This window comes from Coptis chinensis, chromosome 5, assembly GCF_015680905.1.
Source record: "Coptis chinensis isolate HL-2020 chromosome 5, ASM1568090v1, whole genome shotgun sequence".
In the NCBI taxonomy this organism is placed as follows: Eukaryota; Viridiplantae; Streptophyta; class Magnoliopsida; order Ranunculales; family Ranunculaceae; genus Coptis; species Coptis chinensis.
In genome coordinates, this window is record NC_141460.1 from 74,140,306 (window position 1) to 74,162,846 (window position 22,541).

The 22,541-nt window shown below is 37.0% G+C and overlaps 2 pseudogenes across 1 annotated transcript; both read right to left on the minus strand.

Moving 5' to 3' along the window:
- Positions 1 to 759: 759 nt before the first annotated feature.
- Positions 760 to 3,480, minus strand: LOC147498844 (putative pectate lyase 22 pseudogene; annotated as a pseudogene).
- On the minus strand, positions 3,249 to 22,439 carry LOC147498845 (uncharacterized; annotated as a pseudogene). Its single transcript, XR_015196967.1, has 15 exons — positions 21,752 to 22,439; positions 20,466 to 20,793; positions 19,403 to 19,580; positions 16,373 to 16,548; positions 15,518 to 15,591; positions 13,447 to 13,482; positions 13,242 to 13,332; positions 12,289 to 12,348; positions 9,918 to 10,145; positions 8,966 to 8,993; positions 7,939 to 8,138; positions 7,749 to 7,823; positions 5,533 to 5,617; positions 5,199 to 5,380; positions 3,249 to 3,943 (listed from the first exon to the last, which is right to left on the minus strand). The product of XR_015196967.1 is annotated as an uncharacterized LOC147498845 (transcript).
- Between the last annotated feature and the right edge of the window lie 102 nt (positions 22,440 to 22,541).

Here is a 22,541-nt window from a genome sequence, read left to right on the forward strand (position 1 = left end):
GATAAGCACAAGATGTTCAAAATCAATTCACACAAAGAGAGTATCCACATTCAAAGGGTCCAGATTAACGCCCTCTGCAACACCAGAACTGGTAGCCTGATCAACACCCTCGAGACAATCAAAACGTTTCGTGTTCCCAAAACTTAAATCATTATTCGCCCACAAATCGCCGTAAATCCGGGCCCACGAATCTAGCTCAACAGTTCCCGCACATTCTCCAAAACCTAAATTCAAAACAAAACAGCTGTCAGACACATACCTTCAAACTTTACTTTTTAAACCGTTCTTATTCCACGCAACCGCTGTTCACAGAATGGATAAAAAAGGGGGTTGTATAAGTACCCTCCGTTCTACACTACAGAGTACGTGTCCACAAGGCAGGACGTCTTATCTCAGCTCGTCCCACAATATCAGAACGTACCAACGACCCAACACCCAGGTCGTCACCAACAGTAGTTACAACCATACATGGAAAGATATCAACTAGCGCAATCCTGAAGCTCAGTCAACGCAACAATCAAAGAGTCATTTACTTTGTAACATCATAGTAATGACAAATTATCACGATAGCATACAAGGTGGATCTGCAATCCATAACGGTTCAGACACACATCTACAAATAGAGAGAGATGAACTACATAAGGCTTGATTCAAGTTTACCCGGAGAAACTTGATACATAGGCAATTCTTATCCCAAGAAGAGTGCATCCATTTCCTATCCAACAGATCATCAGGTCGTAATCCCAAAATAACCAACATCTACAATAGTTGAGGGCAAATGTGAGAATGGAGAATTATACAGAAGCTGATATCTGTGATTCTGTTTAGTGTGTACTGTGTACAGAGACTGATAAGTGGAGTCCGGTTCAGTAGTGTAAATACTAATGAACTATCACTGTGCCCCAAGAGCATAACTTTGTTACGGTGGGTCAAATAGTTGTTTGAAATTGTAATAGCAGTGGACCCATGAATAGCATCAATGAGGCCAGCCCGACAATTAGATAAAGAACAATGGTCCACCCAAACATGGCTAATTGGCTACCACCAAAGATCGATACACCATCACCATCAGATAATGTCCTAAAACCAAAATGTCTCGGTGAATCTCTTACATTCGTATTCCCACCTTGTGTACAATCATGTATATGAAGATCATGTATAATGATGTTTGTTACGAACTGTATAGTAATGCAAGGTCAACCAGCAATATGCACACTTGCACCTCTACCATCAGTGGTCTTGAATGAATTCATGATCAGTTCTTCCTTGAGCTTAATAACCATGTCGCGCTCGAAAATGATCCACAATGGCTCATGTTGTATGACGGCATGTCGAAGAGTTCCTGGTTTTGGAGTCACAGGGTCATCATTCCCAGAATCTGTTACTACATAAATGCGACAATCTCTACCACCAATGGCTTGTTTACCGAATCCAATGGCGCAATCAGCTAGACGTTGACGGTTTTCCGGTTTGGGTCCCAATTTGGGTCGCACCTCCAGCAATCATATCGTCTATTGGATTTCCGGTTCCACATGAAAGATAGCCCAAATTTCTCCTAGTTGAATTGTTTATTTTACTGAAGAAGAAAACAAATGTTAGCACGACACATTAGTATACGTGACACGAAAAAATATCAACAATTCAACTAGCTACTTGTATAAGAATTTCTTTCATATAATTGTGGAAGTCCATGCGGACATAAGTATGCTAGAATGCTAGTTAGTAGATATAACACAAAATGACCTCTGACTACCGTACCATATGAGGTTTGTTTCCTCGTACAATTATATATTCTTGTCGGGGCCCATCCGTCATTTAGTTTTGTTTTGCTTATTGTTAGCCACTTAGCCATTGATTAAGGATTTTTAAAAACTTTGTGCGGTTCAGTTTTGTTTGTTTGATAACTTGGTCGATGTTCAGGACTGCTTGTTTCAGGTCTATTTTTGGATTAAGTGAGAGTGATAACACGATAGCTTTTTTGCAACCATTTGGAGCATCGAAGACATATCATCCAACAAATTTGCTTCAGAATCTTATATATGCGCACCAAGGCCGCAATGCACCATACCCTTCCCTAGTTCACCTGAAAATAGCAAAACGGGTTGAGTCAATAATAACTCAAGGAGTTAAACTCGATGAGTAGCGATTGTAAAGGAACCTTAAAACGCAAACATGTGTTCAGTTTATCTTTCTGTTTTATAAAATTAAGATGCGCTTGCTATAGGAAATTTTCAAATGCAAACGTTCTTCTGTCCATTTCCAAATGTCATACAACCATAGAAGCAACAAAAGCACTAACAAATGTCAATTGCAGCAGAAAAGGACATGCAAATGGGTATCCATAATCAATTATACCATAAGAATAGTTTTATGCTTCAGCTTAATTTAATTAAGACCCCTAGTAATTACTGCGACCTTCACGACTTCTATACAAATCAGTTTTTGTATCGAACTTGCTTTTTCAATTCACTTTAAAGTTTAAAGGGAAGGTACTTCAAGTCTTCAAACTATATCCGAACATCCAACCATAGGCTTGTGCATTTATGAAATCATCAAGTTGAGCAATTGACACAGATTAAACTTGTATTCTATTTAAAAATAACAAACAAATAGCTTAGCTTTTTAAGGATTTTATGTTGTTTTTACAAATGCTTAAGGGTTCACACCTATTCTAAATTCAATGTGGAGTGATAGGACAAATATCTTTCGAGAAGCTAGGTAGCCTCACAAAAACTTAACTAACTTTTTCCTTGAAATAAGATCAAATTTTGAGATGCGCTCATCTTCTTCTACGACACTGGACAATCTAAGACATGGTCTATTTCTACTAACACGTCGTAATTGGTATGAGTCCAGTAGCTTACGTATATTTCAAAACCCGTCATTGTACTGCATCCTGATTGTATGTAGTCTGGTGCCTGGTGGTGACATTCAGATATCATATGCAGATATACGTAAGTGGAAAATGACGAAATTTATGATGAAGCAACCACGCATGACAGTATGATTTGGGAATGATTCACTCTACAAGAATAAAACTGAAATCCTAACTAGGATGAACCATGCAAGTACAAGCTCCTGTACGGGGCTAATACTTCAGAGAAGGCACAATCAAATAAAAACAGAACTGTATGTTCATTGATGAGTGCCTTTCCATGTGTCGTGACAGTGTACGCAGTCAACAATGAAGCTGCATACAAATTCTTTTTACCTTTTTTTTCGATGAACTGCAAACAAACTCTTGAGTCTTGATGCAACATAATAGGATTTGTGCATATTACCATTTGTTCAAAGAATCTTGATACAACAAATCATGTATATATAACTTTCTGTGCAGAATACATGTACTACGCTCATCTGATGCTTCTGTTCATTTCACCTTTCAATTTCCATGCATAAAGAGAGACACAAATACAAATCCTAACCAGAGGAGCTGTCAGCCAAGCAAGATGGACCATCAGCTTTCAATTTCCCAGCCATTTCTTATAACAAGGTAATTCTCAGAAAACATACGGTTGCACACAAGATGCCTCGGTCATGCAATTCAAACAAAGCGTATTCGTGCAGAAGCTGGACTGCTGGAGGCTCCTCTAGCGCTTAATGCAATAACTGAGCCTTTCATGAAGAAATTATGTAATAAATACTGTCCGAACTTCTCGGAGCATGAGCATTAGCTATAATGACCAGTTTGATCTTTTGCAGGAAGAACTTTCATGCTCATAGAGTCGCATTTAGTAGCTGTTCTTCCGCTTAAGGAACGTATAAGTTCACTTTCAGTGGATGTGGTTCCAGTGGAGGAACTATTATGTTCAATTTCAATAGTTTAGCTTTCGCCAAAAGAATTATTCTGATCATTTGTAGTTGTGGTTTCAGTGCAAAGACATTTCAGTTCACTTCCAGTGTAGGCACTACCAGGCACCTTAACTAGCAGTTCATCCACATCCTGAAAAACCAACAAGACATTATTAAACTTGTTATAAAACCAAAACCTGTAACATCATACAGTAGGGACTAGAGCTACTACTATTTAGGAGGCAAAGTCACAAAATTATCTTTCACGGTAGCAGAGGGAATATAGTTCGGAGAAGTAAATTCTTTAAACTGCAGCAAGGAACAATTTGTACTTTTTGGAAGTTCAAGATATGGAAGAAAGGAAACCTAAAAAACATCTAATCAGTTAAGCTAATGGATGCTAATATGGACAGTGCCAAGTAGAATAAGAAAAGAGGAAGTGCTCATTTTTCAAAATCTGAGAATTGGATATTGAATCATGTATTTGATGTACCTTCAAATAATAATCATTGGCTAATTCCAATTGAATCCATCTACACATTTAATTTCCTTCTAAATCTAATATGGTAAAATTTACTTTGCTGGTGCCTAGCTTCCATTCACATATGAGTATCTGACCATATGACAAACTATAAATTGATGGTTTTGATCCGCTAGGTCCTTGAACTGATGGTCAATAAGAACACCATTGATGAGGTGTCTAGTCAGCAAAAGTACACACTAAAAAACACAAATGAAATCCAGGTTATCTTTTCTTATTAATAAATTAATCAGATCTCTATAAAAACAGAAATTTTGATAAAAAACAAATGAGCCCTACTTATCATAATCATGAGGTTTTTGACGATATAACCTGGGGGTAAGGGTCCACTGTTTTCTTCTTTTCTTAACCCTTCACATCAGGACAAGTGAGCCAGTTCATTACATCCTCCTATCAACGCCATTCTCCGTCTTCGTTCGAGATTTTTTTTTTTGCAATACTGGTTTTTAAAGACTGGGAACGGAGATACTTGAAATCTTGGTCTTGATTACTCGTTAGTCGTGACAAGTTCTAATGACCAGAGGGTTTCTCGGTAGGCATGCACACCCTTTAACTTCGGGTGTACAAAAAAGAACATCTGTATCAGGAAACCATGGATTTCTAACCTATTATTAACAGATTATAAGACAGATTAGTCATGACTTTTTCTTCATTTTAAACCATTAACTGGAATTCACAATCAGTGTTGTTCTACATAGCACTTGATCTAAAATAATATCTGAATTAGTTTAAAAAATGCACCATATCACTTGAAGACCTAACATCACAAAATATCAATTCTAAAGTGCAAATAATCTTGGGAAAAACATAAAATCAAATCAAATGAAAAAAGAGAGATGCATCTTTGAACAAAGATTCAACTTACGTCTACCATTAGACAAGAGTTGACTGTTTCAATTTTGCTGCCATTGCTGAGGCCACACAAGATCCCTTTGAGTCGTTTTTTAGCATTGATCCTAGTTACACGTCGCTCCGCTGCTTGAGCTGCAGTAACTTCTTTATGACAAGCCACACAGAGAGTCCTCATGTTATCGACGGTGCATTCCCCTATCAAAAGGTTTTTAACAGTCAAGAGTGATTAGATTAGTTTTAGAATCGATCAAACGTAGCTAAGGATCAAATTGGTCCATTCAGAGAATCTACATTTCCAAGTGTAAAGTTCCTAAGAAATGATATTGCAAGATATTTAAAAATCACACCTCCACCCTTATAGATAGCTACCATGTGGTCTGCATGCCATGCGTTCCCCTCTTTGGGTTCATTTACAAGTTTATCAAGTTTGCACAATCAATAAAAAATCTCGTAAAGGGTAGAATAACCACACTAAGTACTGCAAGATATACAGTCAAAATAAATAATAATGCATGTAGTTGGTTACTCGAATTATTAAAACATATAATAGCAAAATTATATTGAAAATGTGAAAAATTATTTTTAAATGGGTTCTTAGGTCTGTCCCAGAGGTCCTAATTCTTGTCTACAATTACTTGAGGAAACACAATTTTCCAAGACTCTTTTTGATGCTTTCACGGTTTTACAAGTAAGTAGACATAACTACCCCCCACACTTGTCACACCCAACAAACAGCTGTCAATTAACTTTTCACGAACGAAATGATTCATCTTCTCCAACAAGTAAAGCTGTGTTTTGATCTTTACACCTTAAAGTAGCTCTGCACTTACGTTTCCTCTCCAAATTAAATTACTTCCACTTTCAAGACTTCTGCAAATTTAGAGATTAAAAAGTGGAAGAAGCTAAACAAATCAAATTGGGATTCAAAGACTAAACAATCATGTTCTTTTTCCTGCAACTTTAAGTCACATGAAAAGAGGATCGTATGAATCATCAAAGAAAATCAAAGTGGGATTTTGTTGCAAGTAAATAACCGAAAACCAATTTAGAATTTGCACATATATGAGTATCCCCGAGCCTACTCTAATATATTAATAGAATTGACCCTTCACATAGGTTTGAGCTTATGGAGAAATTGGCAATTTAACATGGTATCGGAGTCTCTGGTTTCTGAGAGGTCTCGGGTGCAACTTCTGCCAGGTGAAGATGTTCAGTCCTTCTACTTGTGTATTTCCAGCATGTCCCGTTGAGGGAGAGTGTTGACATATATGAATGTCCCCGAGCCTACTCTAATATATTAATAGAATTGGCTCTTCACATAAATTGGTAATTTAACAGTTATTAATCAATTAATTGATTAATTCGTTAGCTTCAAATTATTGGAGTTGATTACTTGAATAACATTATCTTTTCCAACTCGTGTCTATTCTTCTTCCCCCAAAGATGTAATTGGGAAGATTTGGAAAAACCATATGCTAAAATTACAGCTTTCATATTTTTCACCCCTTCTTTTCTCTTCCTTCTAGTGTTTCAATCCAATTTCATATCATTTCGGTTTAATTTTACTCATTTTCTTTATCTGAGGTTTTACAAGAGAAGACTGATTTTTACCTGGTTTGTTAGAGAAGAAGATGAAACGTTATAGATCATTAGAGTTCTATTTGGTCTTACTAAAAGATGCGAGAGTATTTATGTTAGCTATTATTGCTATTTTTACCTGGTTTGTTAGAGAAGAAGATGAAATGTTATAGATCATTAGAGTTCTATTTGGTCTTACTAAAAGATGCGAGAGTATTTATGTTAGCTATTATGAAAAGTCCACTCTGACTCCCCCAGCAGTTATCCCAATTATTGCTATTTTGACCTACAACGGAAAAAACATGGTAATATTAGTTGAACAATGAAAAGGAACAAAAACAAATAAATTTGTCATTCACAGGTTTACATATTTCAACAACGTTTTTACTTTTTCAGCTGCAAAGTAACAAGTGAAGTTCAGAGAGAAGGAGATAGTAAGTGTTTAAAAAAACACATTGAGGCTTGCCTCTGAGCCTCACACCCTCGCAGGCTATGAGGCTTAAGTTTATTCATTTTATTCAAATGACATGTTGTATCCCATGGACACGCCATATTATAGAAATAATCTGTCGGATACGTGTCCAACACAACACAGGCTCATATTGCATGTGATATACCTCAATGTTTGGTATTTCACATTTTCGCCAAGTCGGACACTGTATCCGTATCGGATACAGACACATGCATCCGTGTCAATGTAAGTTAGGTTGTATCTCATATCTCAAGTCCTGGGTGTGTTTTAATTCCTTCATACATACAAATTTAGCATCTCATCATATCTTATTTGTTTTTATATTTTTGGACTTTTTTAATGTGCTTTTTTGGACCTTATGCATCTAAAGGCTCTTGGTGCTTCAAGGCCCACTGGAAGTGCTACCAAACTTCCAAGCCAAAGCTTAAAAAATAAATAAGCAGTGTTCACAGAACAGTGTAAGAAGTTAGAAGCAAACTAACCGACCTCTGGAGATGATCAAAATTCTTGTACAGCTAATTGCCTGTCTCTAGCAAGTGTCTTCCCATCAATACGAACAAACTTTATATCTTTCTCACAAAAGAAATTCTAAGGAATTGAAACAGAGATAATGAGCAACTCCTCTATCAATCTATCATTATGAACTTACTTTGACCAACACAGACGCACTATCACAGAGAAGAATAAAAAGTAAAATGTTCACCTGTACTTTGTCAAGAACTTTTATGTGATGAGGAAAAACTATCATTTTATGAGAGATAAGATCAACGTCTGAATATCCTTCAGATTACGGTTGTGTAACAATTGGGTGGATGGCAAGCCATTTTTGGAACCCGGAAAACTTCGCAATACCAAGTTCCTGATTAGAAAGCTCCCTTGAACTCTTGGGACAACCACATTCATCTGGAAAACAAACAAACAAACAAAAAAATCAGAAACCAGATTACATAGTAGTTATTCTAAGAAATTAAACACACGGAAACCCCATTTCTATCGTCAACTGATGACCAACAAAATCTATATGGATGTCTGCAAGAACCCATCTTATATAATGACATTGATGTTGGAGCTTGCAAATGTCTTGATATATATATATATATCAAGACATTTGCAAGCTCCAACATCAATGTCATTATATAAGATGGGTTCTTGCAGACATCCATATAGATTTTGTTGGTCATCGGTTGACGATAGAAATGGTATATATATATATATATATATATATATATATCAAGACATTCTCATCTGTATCTCTCGAAATCTGTATCAAGAACTTCCTCACACCATCGCTTATGCTTCTTAATTGTCCAACATGACACTGGATAATTTTAGTTTCATGAACTTCTACATACAGTAAAACATGTTTTTATAATGACAGAAGATATGAATAGCAAAGAGTAAAACTAATAAAAATAAAAAATAAAAAAATATTAACAATAATAATAGAGCTGAGGTCCTTGCATGGGAACAGCTTAAAGAGGACAGGGCAACAAAACTTTGTTACATTCCAGCCCTGCTTTTCACCAAACAAGGAGAGACCATGACTGGGAACAGCTTAAAGAGAACAGGGCAACAAAACTTTGTTACATTTCATCCTTGCTTTTCACCAAACAAGTGGAGACCATGTCCTCTCCCTCCAGACTTGCAAATTACAGGTTGCATAGTGTTTTTCTCATTCAAACTTAAATCACATGGAAACACCACCGAAAAAGGAGAAAATTCCAACCTACCTCTTTCTCTATTCTCACTTTTCCTTATCTAAATTACATTTTCCATATAATAACTACGTAATCAAACACTTCGCTTCACTTTGCATATCGAAAATAGCATTTGCATTCAGTTTGCATTAAAAACACCATTTTTGCATAAAAGTACGATTCGGAGCTTACTTTTCAGCGTGATTACTGTGCAAATCACAACAACTATGCGAAATTCTGAATACACGAAAAGCACACCTGTAAACCTGCGCTCATTTTATGCATTTTGGCATGCAAAGATGACCTATATAGGAAAGTACACAGATTCTCCTGGTTGGTCATGCACTGCGGCCTACGACTAGCAGGCTATAGCAGTGTCTTTGATTCATTTATTAAACATTTAAGCAAGGGCTTATCCCATTTCTTCAACAATTTGTCAAAATCTTTACAACAAAATCAGCTATATAACGCTAATGCCTACTAGAGCTTATATTATACTGAATGAGTTAAGTAATAGTTTAAATGACGACTTTCAAGGATTGATGGATAGCAGTACCTACAGGACTACTAATTCTGAAAAATTAAACTGTTCCAATCCGAAAAAACAGAATAATAGTGAGCTGTTTAAAGTAACTGACCGTTCATGCAAGTGTTTTGTCATTTTCACAGGACAAATTCATGAACTCATATCAAACTCATTACATGTCATTTCTCATCTTGCTGTAAGTTCTCTCCATAGATGGAGTAATATATGTTCTCTTGTTCCTCTTGCTAGAAAAATTACAATACAGTGGCAGTCTGTACCACAGGCATGAAGCAGGAATTAACCTAGATTCGTTCTAAAATTTGTTGGATAACACGCCCAAAGATTAAGCTAGATCACACTTACCACAGCAAACGTAACTAAAATCTCAAAGAGACAATTTAAAATAGCTCATAGATTTACATTATTTGCATAAATTACTGGTCAAAATCTAGAAATTACCATCAGACTCACTAACACTTCTGGAATCCCAGAGACATCATCATCATCTTCAGAACTGCAATCATTCGCCATTGGTTCTGTTTCTTGTCAATTTTCGATGGAGCTGGTGTCACCTTCCTTCATAGCTGACACCGCCATATTTATATCCGATCTCTCTAAAACCAGACTTACAATTTGCCGACGTTTAGGTGGTAGTTGTACCAACAAATGCTCTTTCAAACGCCTTATCTATTCATGAACAACAAACGAAGTTAAGCACTGTGTATTACTTTAACCAGGTATAACATAGCAACCCTCAAAAATAGTCTAGGCCAGGGGCAAACCAAGGAATTGAGTTCAGGTGTGTGGGGGGTGTTCAATACTTCAATCGACATACAAAACCCAATAGATGATGTAATGTAGATCTTACTGGCGGAAGCTTCAGTTTAATTGAATCTACACTTTAATTGAAACACAATTAAAAGACAACCTAAAAATCACTCTTTTATTGAATCTCTCAATCACAAATCACACACATAAACACAACTAACGAAACCCTAACTACAAGCCCGTTATTTAAAGTAAACCTAGAAAGCATAAACCAATAGGAACACGACATGTGTCTAACTAACTAATGGACTCGAACCATGGGCTTGGACTCAACTAAGGGGCTCACGCCCATAACATGTAGAGGGCAATGATCTAAGCAGTTAAATCGCTACTCAGTCGCTACTCGCTTGAAGTAGGTGTAATCAGTCGGGGATTAATCGGACGATTTTTCATAACACTATATTTCTTTACAAATAATTATTAAATATATTTAACTTTGAAATACCAACATAATGAAGCCAATTAAGAACCCAATCAATCAATAAACAATTAAAACACTCAATCAACTAAAATAAATATGATTAAAGTGTAGAACTTTACAGAATCGATGGTTGGTCGAATCGGTGAAATGTCGAGTTCAATGTTTAACATTGAAATAGTGAACACAATTACTCGGCTAATCGGCTAATCAGGCCTAATCGGCCGAGTACTCGGGGAGTTTTTTAGCCCAATTGTGATCGGAGATTAAATTGTTAGTCGGGTCGGCTAAGCAGCGAGTAGCGAGTACTCACCGATTACTTGGGGAGTACTCAACGATTTAATAGCCCAGGCAATGATTCTGAGTAATGTTGTACTCTTTTTACCTTCGCTTTGGTTTTTCCCACTGGATTTTCCTTAGCAAGGTTTTAATGAGGCAACTGTCATTGGATAGTTATAGAGCATCCAGAAGAATGCTACAAAAGATGCATCCACCATAATTTCCACATGAACGGTGAACATCTAAAGGGGAGTGTTATGAAATCCGTGGGCTTATATGGATACTCACCATTGATATGTGTTTATCCTGATAATCTTATATCTTGGTGTTTATCATGATAATCCTCTATCTTGGTGTTTATCCTGGTAATCCTTTATCTTGGAAAGGAGGTTACCTAGTTATATATAAATGTAGCCTCCTCCCATTAAAACTCACCTCAATGAATAAGAATTCTCTCTATCTCATTCTTTCAATGATTCAATACATGTTAAGTTAGTGTTAAGTTAGTGTGGTGTTCTCTCCAAATCAGTTTGTAGAGGGAACATAGGTGCACACCTATGACATTGATAGATTCGACTAATGTTCTACATCATGATGCCAGTTATTAGGCATCATTTTCCTGATATACTGAAGATTCTTATCTTCATTAGTTGCCACTATCTCTGAAGTTGGTTTTTTGAGGTTCAGGCGTGGAGGTTAACTAAAAAACAAGGGTTTAAAAACTTTCTTAAAAGTTAAAACAAAGTTTAACAAAATTAAATATTATAAACCAAATACATAGAAACAAAATTCTGAGCTGATTCAGAGTATTAAGTATAAAGAGGGATAGTATCAAAATCATTACCACCATGCACCTTTTCAAGAAATTAACTGATCTCATATCGTAGCCCTTAGATATAATATGTAAGATTCTAAAAGGGGGCTAAATTTCTACTTTAATGCCATTTCCAAAATCCTTAACATACCTATGCATACAAATCAAACAACTTGAGGATGAGCAGCAGAACATTTTACTTCTTAGGTCTGCCTCCGGTTTTAGGGGAACAACCACAAACTTTCCACTAAACCATTTTAGGGGGGTGGGTGGTGAACCCTGTTTGCTTCAATAACTTTTAATGATTTAATCTGGTCCACTACGACTGGTTTGACAAAGAAATCAGGATTCCACACATTAAAAAAGAAGTATGAAGAATATCAATCTTCAACCAAGTAACTAAGTAAAACCTTAGTTGCTGCACCATCTTTATAGTTTATACAAGTCTGAATGATAGTACAAAAGAAATCCAGTAGAGAGACGTTGCACACCATGACAGTTTGTGTAAGTAACACATTCAACTCCTCCAAGCGAACACCTTTAGAGAAATCCTGAAGAATGGAACAAGTAACTGTTACTGGATCTCAAAATTGAAACTCAAGTAAGAAATAGCAATTTCTCTTCTCAAAAATTGAAACTTGCATCGTCTTCTAAGCATTGGTGTTAAATTTTGTTACATCAACAATTGGTGACAGTATATTAATAAGTATACCTACAAGACTCAAGTATGGGAAACTGGTATTTAACTATTTACAGTGGATGTTATCGGTATACCCAGCAAGCATAGGTTTGTCTTTTTCAGGCGAAGTTTCACACCTGTCCCAACTGTTCGGCTCATTCTATAGAAACTACATTTTTCACCCCAAGAACCAAAGGAATCATCAATAATTCTGCTGGGAATATCAATTCCCAAAGCTAGATAAAAGTTAATTTTAGTTAATATCCACAATGTTGCCCCAGTGAGCCCAAACTGCAATTCAAACTCTTCCCAGTTGCTGGGTTTTACCCCAAAAGGCCTCGGCGGCATGATGTGGTAAATAATTACATATATGATATATCCATGATCTAGGACAACTTCCTAACTAAATGCGGACTAAACCATGGTGTTACCATCATGCTAATGAGCTAGGCTCCTATCAAACATACCCCCTTTGGGGTACACCCACAAGGTATCACAGAGCACCTCGCTGTTAATTTTGCACAAAAATACCATTGCACCAAACTGAACAGAATTAAAATAATATTAAGATCAAAACCACATGATTTTTCAATTTTATCTTTTTTAACTTTTCACAGCATCTCGGAACTTAAAAGACAATAAAAATGGAAAATCGGCAGATTGAATTTTCTTTTGGAATAAAGGAACATACAGCAATAGCTGAACTGCCAAAAACAAAACGGCATATGCAAAGCTCACATGCTTCCATCAACTCCAGTGGCATACCTGGAAAACCTTCCCTTGAGCACCTTGAACAATTTTTGCTTCACAGTATGTTTTTGCAAACTCGTATTTACTCGTTCCCAGCAAGCCAGGCCTACACAAAGTGGCATCATTGTTAATGAACCACAGAGGACATTCAAAAAATAAAGAAAATACAAAATTCATCTAGTTTAGTCATACTTCCAATATAAAGCACATAAAAACTTACCATAACATATCTATCTGATGACATATGTCATACGGCCTATGATCACCTAGGAGGAAACACAAAATAGAACATAAGAATGCAGCGTGATGGAGTAACGTTAGATAATGTCAGACATAATCAAAAGATTTGGGGTTTAATCTTTGATTTGCTAGGATAGAAAGTTGACAAATGGTAGAAGAGCCTGTCAACCTACACTTTTCTTATTCTTATTTTAATTCTAACAGTTGCCAACTGCGGCAACATTGTTTTCTCATATTCTTCATGGTTGAAGTTATTTTGTTTATGTTAATACCCCAATCTCGTTGATTGTTGACTAACTACAGTATTTTGTATTTTCATAGAGATTTTCACGTTAGTATTTGAAGCAGTAGTTAGAATTCCTTATGATATCCAACTGCAACAAGTTCTTTCTAATGGTAAAAGGGTTTCTTTTAGGGCTGGTCATCGAGTCGAGCTGCTCGCGTGTAACTTGAGCTCGGCTCGTTGAAGGCTCGACTCAAACTCGTCCGCGCAAAAATATGAGTCAAGCTTGAGCTTAATTTAAAGCTTGTTCTAGATGGCAAGTAACTCGAGTTCAAGCTCGAGTAGCTCGCAAGCTACTCGTGAGCTACTCAAGTCAAGCTCGAGCTCGAGTAGCTCGTGAGCTACTCGTTTTATAAGCCCATACCCATACCCATACCCATACCCATACCCATACCCAGTTTATATCCCACAAGTCTACAACCCATAAAGCTATGAGTCTATGACCCATTGACCCGTACCCACTTGCCCAACGCCCCAACATACTTAAAGAATCAATAATAGCATACACAGGTCTGTCACCATCAACTTTCTCCATGGTTTTAGGTATAGCAAATTAGCAACAGCTTTCTATTATCCTTCTAGGTTATTTGCTTCACCACCTCTACGGCTCCACCACCAAGAGTCCAAGACCAAGGTCTTATGAAGCTGAGATGGAACCTTTAGCACCACCTGTACAACTTGGGGAAGTTACTGAAGAAGAGTTGAATGTTTATGATGGATCCAATTCTAAAAAACTTTGCTTATGGCTATTAAAGGACAGATTTATTCTGTTTCTGGATCAATTTCAAGTGTTGGGTATTTAAGAGTTGAATGTTTATGATGGATCCAATTCTAAAAAACTTTGCTTATGGCTATTAAAGGACAGATTTATTCTGTTTCTGGATCAATTTCAAGTGTTGGGTATTTGTTAGTTTTCATTTTTATGCAATTTTAGTAGATTAGATTATGTTGTGTTTGTCTTTTTGATTATATAGAGATGTTTCATCAAAAAAATTGTTCGAATTCAAACGAGTATAACTGAGCTTGAGTGTTTGCTCGAACTCGAGCTCGTAGTGAAAAACAAGTCAAGCCGAGTTGAGCTCGACCTATTAGCACAACTGAGCGAGTCGAGCTTGATCCCCATATTAAGCTCGAAGTAGAGTTCAAGTCGAGCTCGAGCATGCTTGCTGAAGGTGCGAGTTGAGTTTGAGCATGGCAATACTCGACTCGGGTAGCTCGATGACCAGCCTAGTTTCTTTGAATGTAGGTGTTGTTCGTATTTTACCCGAGGGTCGTAATTCTCCGGAAATGAAAGAAAATATGGGCAATCTGTCTTTTCAGACGCAGGAGCCTTCCCATCGAACAAGTCTGACCTCCTTTATTCTTTCTATGCTTTGTGTAGATTCAACATGAATATAGTACACAGTCTATAGTCTGCCAGTCTCAACCAAAAAGATATAATATATATATACTAAACGATAATAAATATATTAAATTAATAGTTCCTACATTAAATTTGTTATCACATTAACTGATGGTATAGGCATGTCACTGTGTACAACAAGAAGTTTTTATCCGAATGATGTCTGGACTGAACAAGAAAAAGAGACCAAGAATTTTGAATGGGCAATAAACTAAGGTTTTGGAGTTTTTCTTATAAGCAGGTAAACTATAATAGGCTACAGTAAAGTGAAATGATGAAAAAACAACAAATTTATATTTTTGTATATACAAACAAGAATATAAATCAAGCATTGTCAATAACCTATTTTACAGTTCAATACACAACCTTGACAAAGAAGGTGTCCCAGAGAGTAAAACCTTGTGTGTGACCTTTGCCGCAAAATCGAGGATGGCTTTTATCTGTTAGCAACACAATAGGAATGCATAAATTGAAAAAATAAATAAATAAATAAAAACAGAGTGTACAAATTGTACATGAAGTCAAGCATCTGACAAAATAATAAAGTGAAAGAAAGTTGTAAAACTAAAATATAGGTATTATATCCAAGAATTCATCAAGTGGTATTATTATTGGCTTGAAGTAAGCTGGGGTTAATAACCAATCGCCGTGCGAGATATTGACTGGAACGCGGAACTGCAACAATTTCTCGAAAAACTTTCAGGATTGATAAAGAATAAAAGCTTCAAGAGGGAAGAGGAAGAATCCAAAGGCTGTTTTGTTGAAAATAGAGGAAATCTCCTCAAAATTCAAAGATCAAATGATTCAAAGAAGGAGAGAAATGCTTCCATAAAGACACTACAACAAGGAGATATATCCTCTTCAAGCTTCTCGTTTCTGGATAATATATTGAATAAAAACACAAAATCGGAGATCGCATATTGGATTTCACACTATGAGAGATGATTAAAGGACTGACATTTTGTAAAAAACGATCCCACGCGCCGTGCCATTGGGTTCATAAAACATAACTTTATCAACAGAGGGTCCTAGAATGGTAACATTCTAGGCAGACCATTTTATGTTATGTTACAAATAATGAGCAGATCACTATACAAAGATGACAAACATGATGAGCAAATCATCCCAAAAATCAGTAGTAATATATTTGTGTGTGTGCGTGTGTGTGTGTGTATGGCTTGGGAATATATACAATGTCAGCATGGAAGGCACATTCCAAACCTCTTCTGGCTCAGATACTCTCTTTGTACATCGTATATGGTGAGACTCATCAACAATCAAAAGAGCCCATTCTAATGCTGACATGCTCTTCCGTAGACGGCAAAGCATTGTATAAGAGATAACGACAACTTTTGGACATCTTGTTAAATTGGCAGGATTGTCTTTGTGGCCAAAAACTGCGAAAAAAAAAAAAAACTGACATGTTAAACTGACATGTTGGATGCCATGAGTGGTGTTGCAGCAGCGATATCGTCTGATTTGCTAGATGTATTGACCCCTGTGGTGAATCTTTGGTTACAGGGACAATGTCCACAGCTGTTAGCGGAATTCATAGCGAGTGCTCCGCTTACTCCACTTCTTAAGCCGGATAACAGTATTCGTCATATAGTTGGGGGCATGGTTTGGCGTCGTCTGGTCTCCAAGATTGCAATGAGAGAAGTTTCCAGAGGTGTGGTTGGATACTTATAGGATTTCCAGTATGGGGTGGGTGTTTCTGGTGGAGCAGAGGCGATTTTGCACGCTGTCAACCGTATGATGTATGCTAACAAACAATAATCTCTTTCTATGTTTGCGGTAAATTTTCGAATGCTTTTTAACATGGTTGATCGGACCATCATGTTGAAAGAGGTTAAGTAAGCCGATGCCCAAAGAATTGCCCCCTTGGGTCGAGTACTTGTATTGTCAACCTGCGAGGTTATACGGGGGGGATGGTTATATATGGTCTGCTACTGGGGTCCAGCAAGGCGACCCTTTGGGTCCCCTTCTATTTGAACTGGTGTTGCATCCTCTGATTCTACGGATACAGTCCAGTTGTCAGTTATTGCTACAGGCGTGGTACCTAGACGATGGGACTTTGATTGGGGATACAAAACAGGTGGCGACAGCTTTGGGTATGATTCAGGAAAACGGACCTTCTTATGGGTTGGTTCTTAATGTGGCTAAAACTGAGATATTTTGGCCATCACTGGATCCACGTCGTTCTACTCTGGTCTCTTTCCTTGATTTGTCCCATCCACCAAAGACGAGGTCGGGGTTGCTTGGAGGTGCGGTTAGAAGATCGATGCATCTTTTGTCATGGGTCTTGGCATGTAAGGCGTATTAACAAGGCTATGACTCGATGGACCGTTTAGTTTGTATTAGAAGATCCGCGGTGTGAGTTAAGCTCTTACGAGCTTGTGTTGGGCTCTCTAAGTTGGTCTTCGCAATTCGTACTTGTCCACCATCTTTTTTCAGGAAGGCAGCTGAGACTTTTGATCGGCATCTCTGCAGTGTTCTCCAGGGTATTGTGGTTTCTGATGGTCCTGCCTTCGGTGATCTACAATGGCGTTTATCGACACTCCCATTACGTCTGGGTGGTTTAAGTATTTATTGTGCCATTTATGTCTCTACATTTGCTTTTGTGGCATCCCATTTTCAGACTTTTGAGCTTCAGACCACATTCTTAGGAGTTGTGGTACAGTGCTTTTGGATGAGATTCTTGATGCTGCTAGCAGTGCATTGAGTCTTTGCCTACCTGATTTTGACCTCAATTCTCTGGCTGTGAATGCTACCGTCCTCTCAAAACCACAAAAAGTTTTGGCGGAAGCATTCTATGGTAAGATTGTTACTGGTCTCGAGAGGGAGTTTGATTTATCTGTTCGTCAAAAGGCAGTTATGGGATGCTTGCAGTCGGAACACGCAAAAGATTTTCTACTTGCTATTCCGATGGAGGGACTTGGGCAGCGAATATCGCCGGTGTAGTATCGTTCTATTCTTCGATACCGTTTCATGATTCTTTTGTACTCTGACGGTGGTTTATGCCCTGTTTGCAAAAAAAGTAGATTAGATGTTTTTAGGGACCATGCAGCACACTGTCGACATTTTCCAAGTTTCAAATACCAACATAATTATGTTAGAGACATTTTATGTGATGCATTTTGGAGGGCTAGGGTACAAGTGAAGAAAGAAGCTCCTGTTAACTTTCTCACTGATCCGAATGAGGGAAGATCGACTCTTCGGCCTGCGGATGTCTTGATTTACTATTGGTCTGAGGGGAAACATGCATGTGTTGATGTAACTAGAGTCTCTCCGTTGGTAGGGTTGGGAAATGGTGACTTTGAGGTGGGAGAAGCAGCTAAAAGAGCAGCGACATAAAAAACAATGAAGCATGAGGAAGCTTGCATGGCTAACCAGCATTGTTTCATTCCGTTTAGTTTCGACACTTTCGGTTTCTTGGAACAACAGTCTATTTAGCTTCTCAAGAGACTTTAGAAAGTTATGAACAGGAACGTTATGACAGCTGGTTCTAACGAGTTTGTTTTTAGAAGGATAGGATTTGCTATTCAGAAAGGACTTGCGGCACAACTTGTTGTACGCTTGTCCTAATTATTTGTAAAATTCTTCATCAGTATCAATAAAATTTCCACTTAAAAAAAAAAAAAAAAAAAAAAAAAAAAAAAAAGTAGTGCGTAAAAAGATTGCATAAATATTGGTTACCAATTACCATTAATGCAAAAAAAAAAATGGATGAGGGAAGATTGACTCTTCGGCCTGCAGATGTCTTGATTTACTGTTGGTCTGAAGGGAAACATGCATGTGTTAATGTAACTGGAGTCTCTCCGTTGGTAGGGTTGGGAAATGGTGACTTTGAGGTGGGAGAAGCAGCTAAAAGAGCAGCGACATAAAAAACAGTGAAGCATGAGGAAGCTTGCATGGCTAACCAGCATTGTTTCATTCCGTTTAGTTTCGACACTTTCGGTTTCTTGGAACAACAGTCTATTTAGCTTCTCAAGAGACTTTAGAAAGTTATGAACAGTAACGTTATGACAGCTGGTTCTAACGAGTTTGTTTTTAGAAGGATAGGATTTGCTATTGAGAAGGGCTTCTTGCGGACAACTTGTTGACGCTTGTCCTAATTATTTGTAAAATTCTTCATCATTATCAATAAAATTTCCACTTAAAAAAAAAGTGCGTAAAACAGATTGCATAAATATTGGTTACCAATTACCATTAATGCAAACAAAAAAATGGATGAGAATTCACGATGCATACCTAAATGGATACCTGTGGGAGAGAGAATTGGTAGCCAACGCTCCAATTCTTCTGCCCATGAAAATCGTAGAATAGCCGGACAAACAACAAGTATAGAACCTTCATTCAGAAAGCAGCAAGCAATTGCAATTGCCTGCCAATGATCAGCATTCACGCCAAAAATAAGATTCTTCTTTTCGTGGAAACCAAAAGGACAAAATATGAGTATATATGATCAAATTTACTGTGAATAACAGCAACAGGCCAGGAACATTTCCATGCTACAAAGAACTACTTTTTTTTATCAATGCTACAAAAGAATATTAAGGGTATGTTTAGTTCAGAAGGGAAATCTGAGTGCAGATTATTCAGGAGAAGGGAAGCTGTATTCTACAGTTTCACTTCCTCCAATCATTTCCATGAAATGTCTCCCAAGCCTCTCCTAGTAAAAGTTTCCATGAAACAGACCTTAAAAAGTTCTCGAGGGTAGCAAAATTCTCTGATCTCTCACCATATATGCTCCCTATGACCTATCTTATGAACTTTCTCTACTAAAAAAGAAATTAGCCCAGAATATTTTCTCAAACAAGCACACACACCATAAATCAAAAGTAAAAAACCCAAATTGAGACTCGCCATATATGCTCCCTACGGCTTATCATATAAACTTTCTCTACTGAAAAGAAAATTAAAGCAGAATGTTTTCTTGTACAATCACACACACCATAAATCAAAAAGGAAAAAACCTAAATTGGGACACCACATAAGTGTTTATACTGTTTCCTGAAATTAACAATATGATAGCAATACATAAACCAGAAATGGATGCACACAGGATTCCAAATGATACTATTCCAAGAAATTAAACAAAAAAGACGAAATAAGCATATTAATCCTGTTTAACTTCCACTCGTCAAAATTAAAAGAATGGGACACTTGGCACATATAAAATGGGTAAAATCTTGTAATAAGAATTAACAAATCATCACCCAAACCTCCAGCAACCTTTTTTGTGAAAATTGTAAGCAAAAAAGTCCAATTAAAGTAGTAAGAATCAGCCATTTTTTTTAAAAAAACACAACATGGCAATGAGACAACATCCACCTCTTCGTAGACCAAACCTCACACCATCACGTTGAAAAGGAAGAAGTGCATCAGACAAACCTTTTGGCAGAAATTTTAACAGTTTATCAACATCATTGTCCGGCAAATGCTCAGGCACGCAAGGAATCCAACGATTGGCAACAAAAGACTGAAACTTTATGCACAACGTTGAGCGTTCGCCATGGGATCTCTTGGGGTTCAACGCCTTCAACCTTTTTCAAACATTTAAGCACCATATCATAATCTCGGAGCTTATACACAGAAGCTTTTTCACCGCCATGATTTTGTGTATAATGTGAAGGGTCAACCTGTTCAGCATTTGAAAAGACGGAAACAATAAATGTTAATTTGACCCAAAAAAAAAGATTTAATTTCTCATAATATATTTAACCATACAATGAGATTCAAACAAACAAAGATCCAAATACGTACCAAAATAAATGGAATATATATCAACTAGATCTCCCTTTCTGTAACAACAAGTTACAGCAGTGGAATCTTTTACACAATTATACAATAACATCACAGTATCACACGATACCATTTAGATGAAAAGTAAATGAAAGTGACCTTACTTACACTTAAACCTCACGTAGCAATCAAGTAAACATTGAAAAGATAAACCGAAAAAGATCTAATAGCTTTTAAGCATGTTTTAATTACAACTAATAACTCGTGTTGTATGCCATATTTTTTTATCTCTTTTCAGAGTTTTTTGTTTCCCCATTTTTTGGACATTCAAGCTTATGCCTCAACCGCCCTTAATGCTCCACACTTTCCTTCACCAACTTACACAAAGAAAAACTATGAAAAATCACACTCCTTCGACTTGAGTTGTCAATAGTTTGACCCCTACCCACCCACACAGGTCATCTAACAAAAACAACAACTTTGAAAAAATATTCCTAATACATGATAATCTTTTAGTACCTACAAAGCAATCTCCTTAGCTATGACTTCACTTGTTGTCCCAAATCCAACTCCTCTTATCAACTTTCAAAAGTACCCCCCGCTTGAAAAATAGCAATAATTCCCAAGCTCCCAATCAATAAGACCTCTGAGACCCTTGGTCTTTATTAAACTCCACTATATTGCACTTCCAAAGGTGCCAACAACTACCAAGACATGCCTATCACTGACTTTAGCATTGACTTCAAAACCCAAACACAAACTAAACTCTTAATCAAACACATTTCAAATACACACATATAATAATAATATTGTATACCCAGAAATGAGTAAGCAAATCAAAAAAAGCTTTCTTACAAATGAGAGCCAAGAACTGAGCTTTTGCAAGCAATCGAATTCCCCGGTGTATGGAAACCCCGGAAGTGGCAATGGGGTGATCATAAACGAGTCTGGGGAGCAAATTTCGGAAGAAATTGTGAAAAGACCCATTAATCCTTGTTCTTTCATTACTGTTGATGCTTTGCGTTTTAATAATGCTGCCAATCTGTTTCTTTCTTCTTCTGTTATTTCCATTATTTTTTTTTCTTTTAGAGAAGTGAGGACACGTTTGAAATGAAAGCATACAAGGTGTGCTAGACTGGGATAGTAAGAGGAACTTCTGTCTTGCTCTGATCGCCTTTTACTCAAAGTGTCTGGAACTCAGAATATGGATTTGGATGAGGATTTACTCTATGCTTTTCGTTTGTCTATGCCTTATATGTTGTCCAACCGCAATGTATACTTGAAAAAGATGATTGAGAAGATAACGTGATTGAGAAAATGAGGTAGTAATTATGAACTTATCTGAAAAACAGGGTCAGCCACCGATTCTAGTTTTTTCTTTGGTAATTAGGAAATTGATTCTTGTAACACGACACTTTGGCTTGTCAAACAACAGTGTGAACCACTAGAAATTAATAAGTGAAATAAGAAATGCAAACATTTGCTGTTGCTTTTTTTGCTTTTTTTTTTTATTGACAAACATGTTTTAAATGAGAGGTTACATATTTGTTTTCTTTTGCTAGTTGCCACCTGCAAAATGTGTACCAACCCTGTTTTTAAAGAGATCACTGACTCGATATTGTGCAAGCTTGTTTGAACTTTGAAC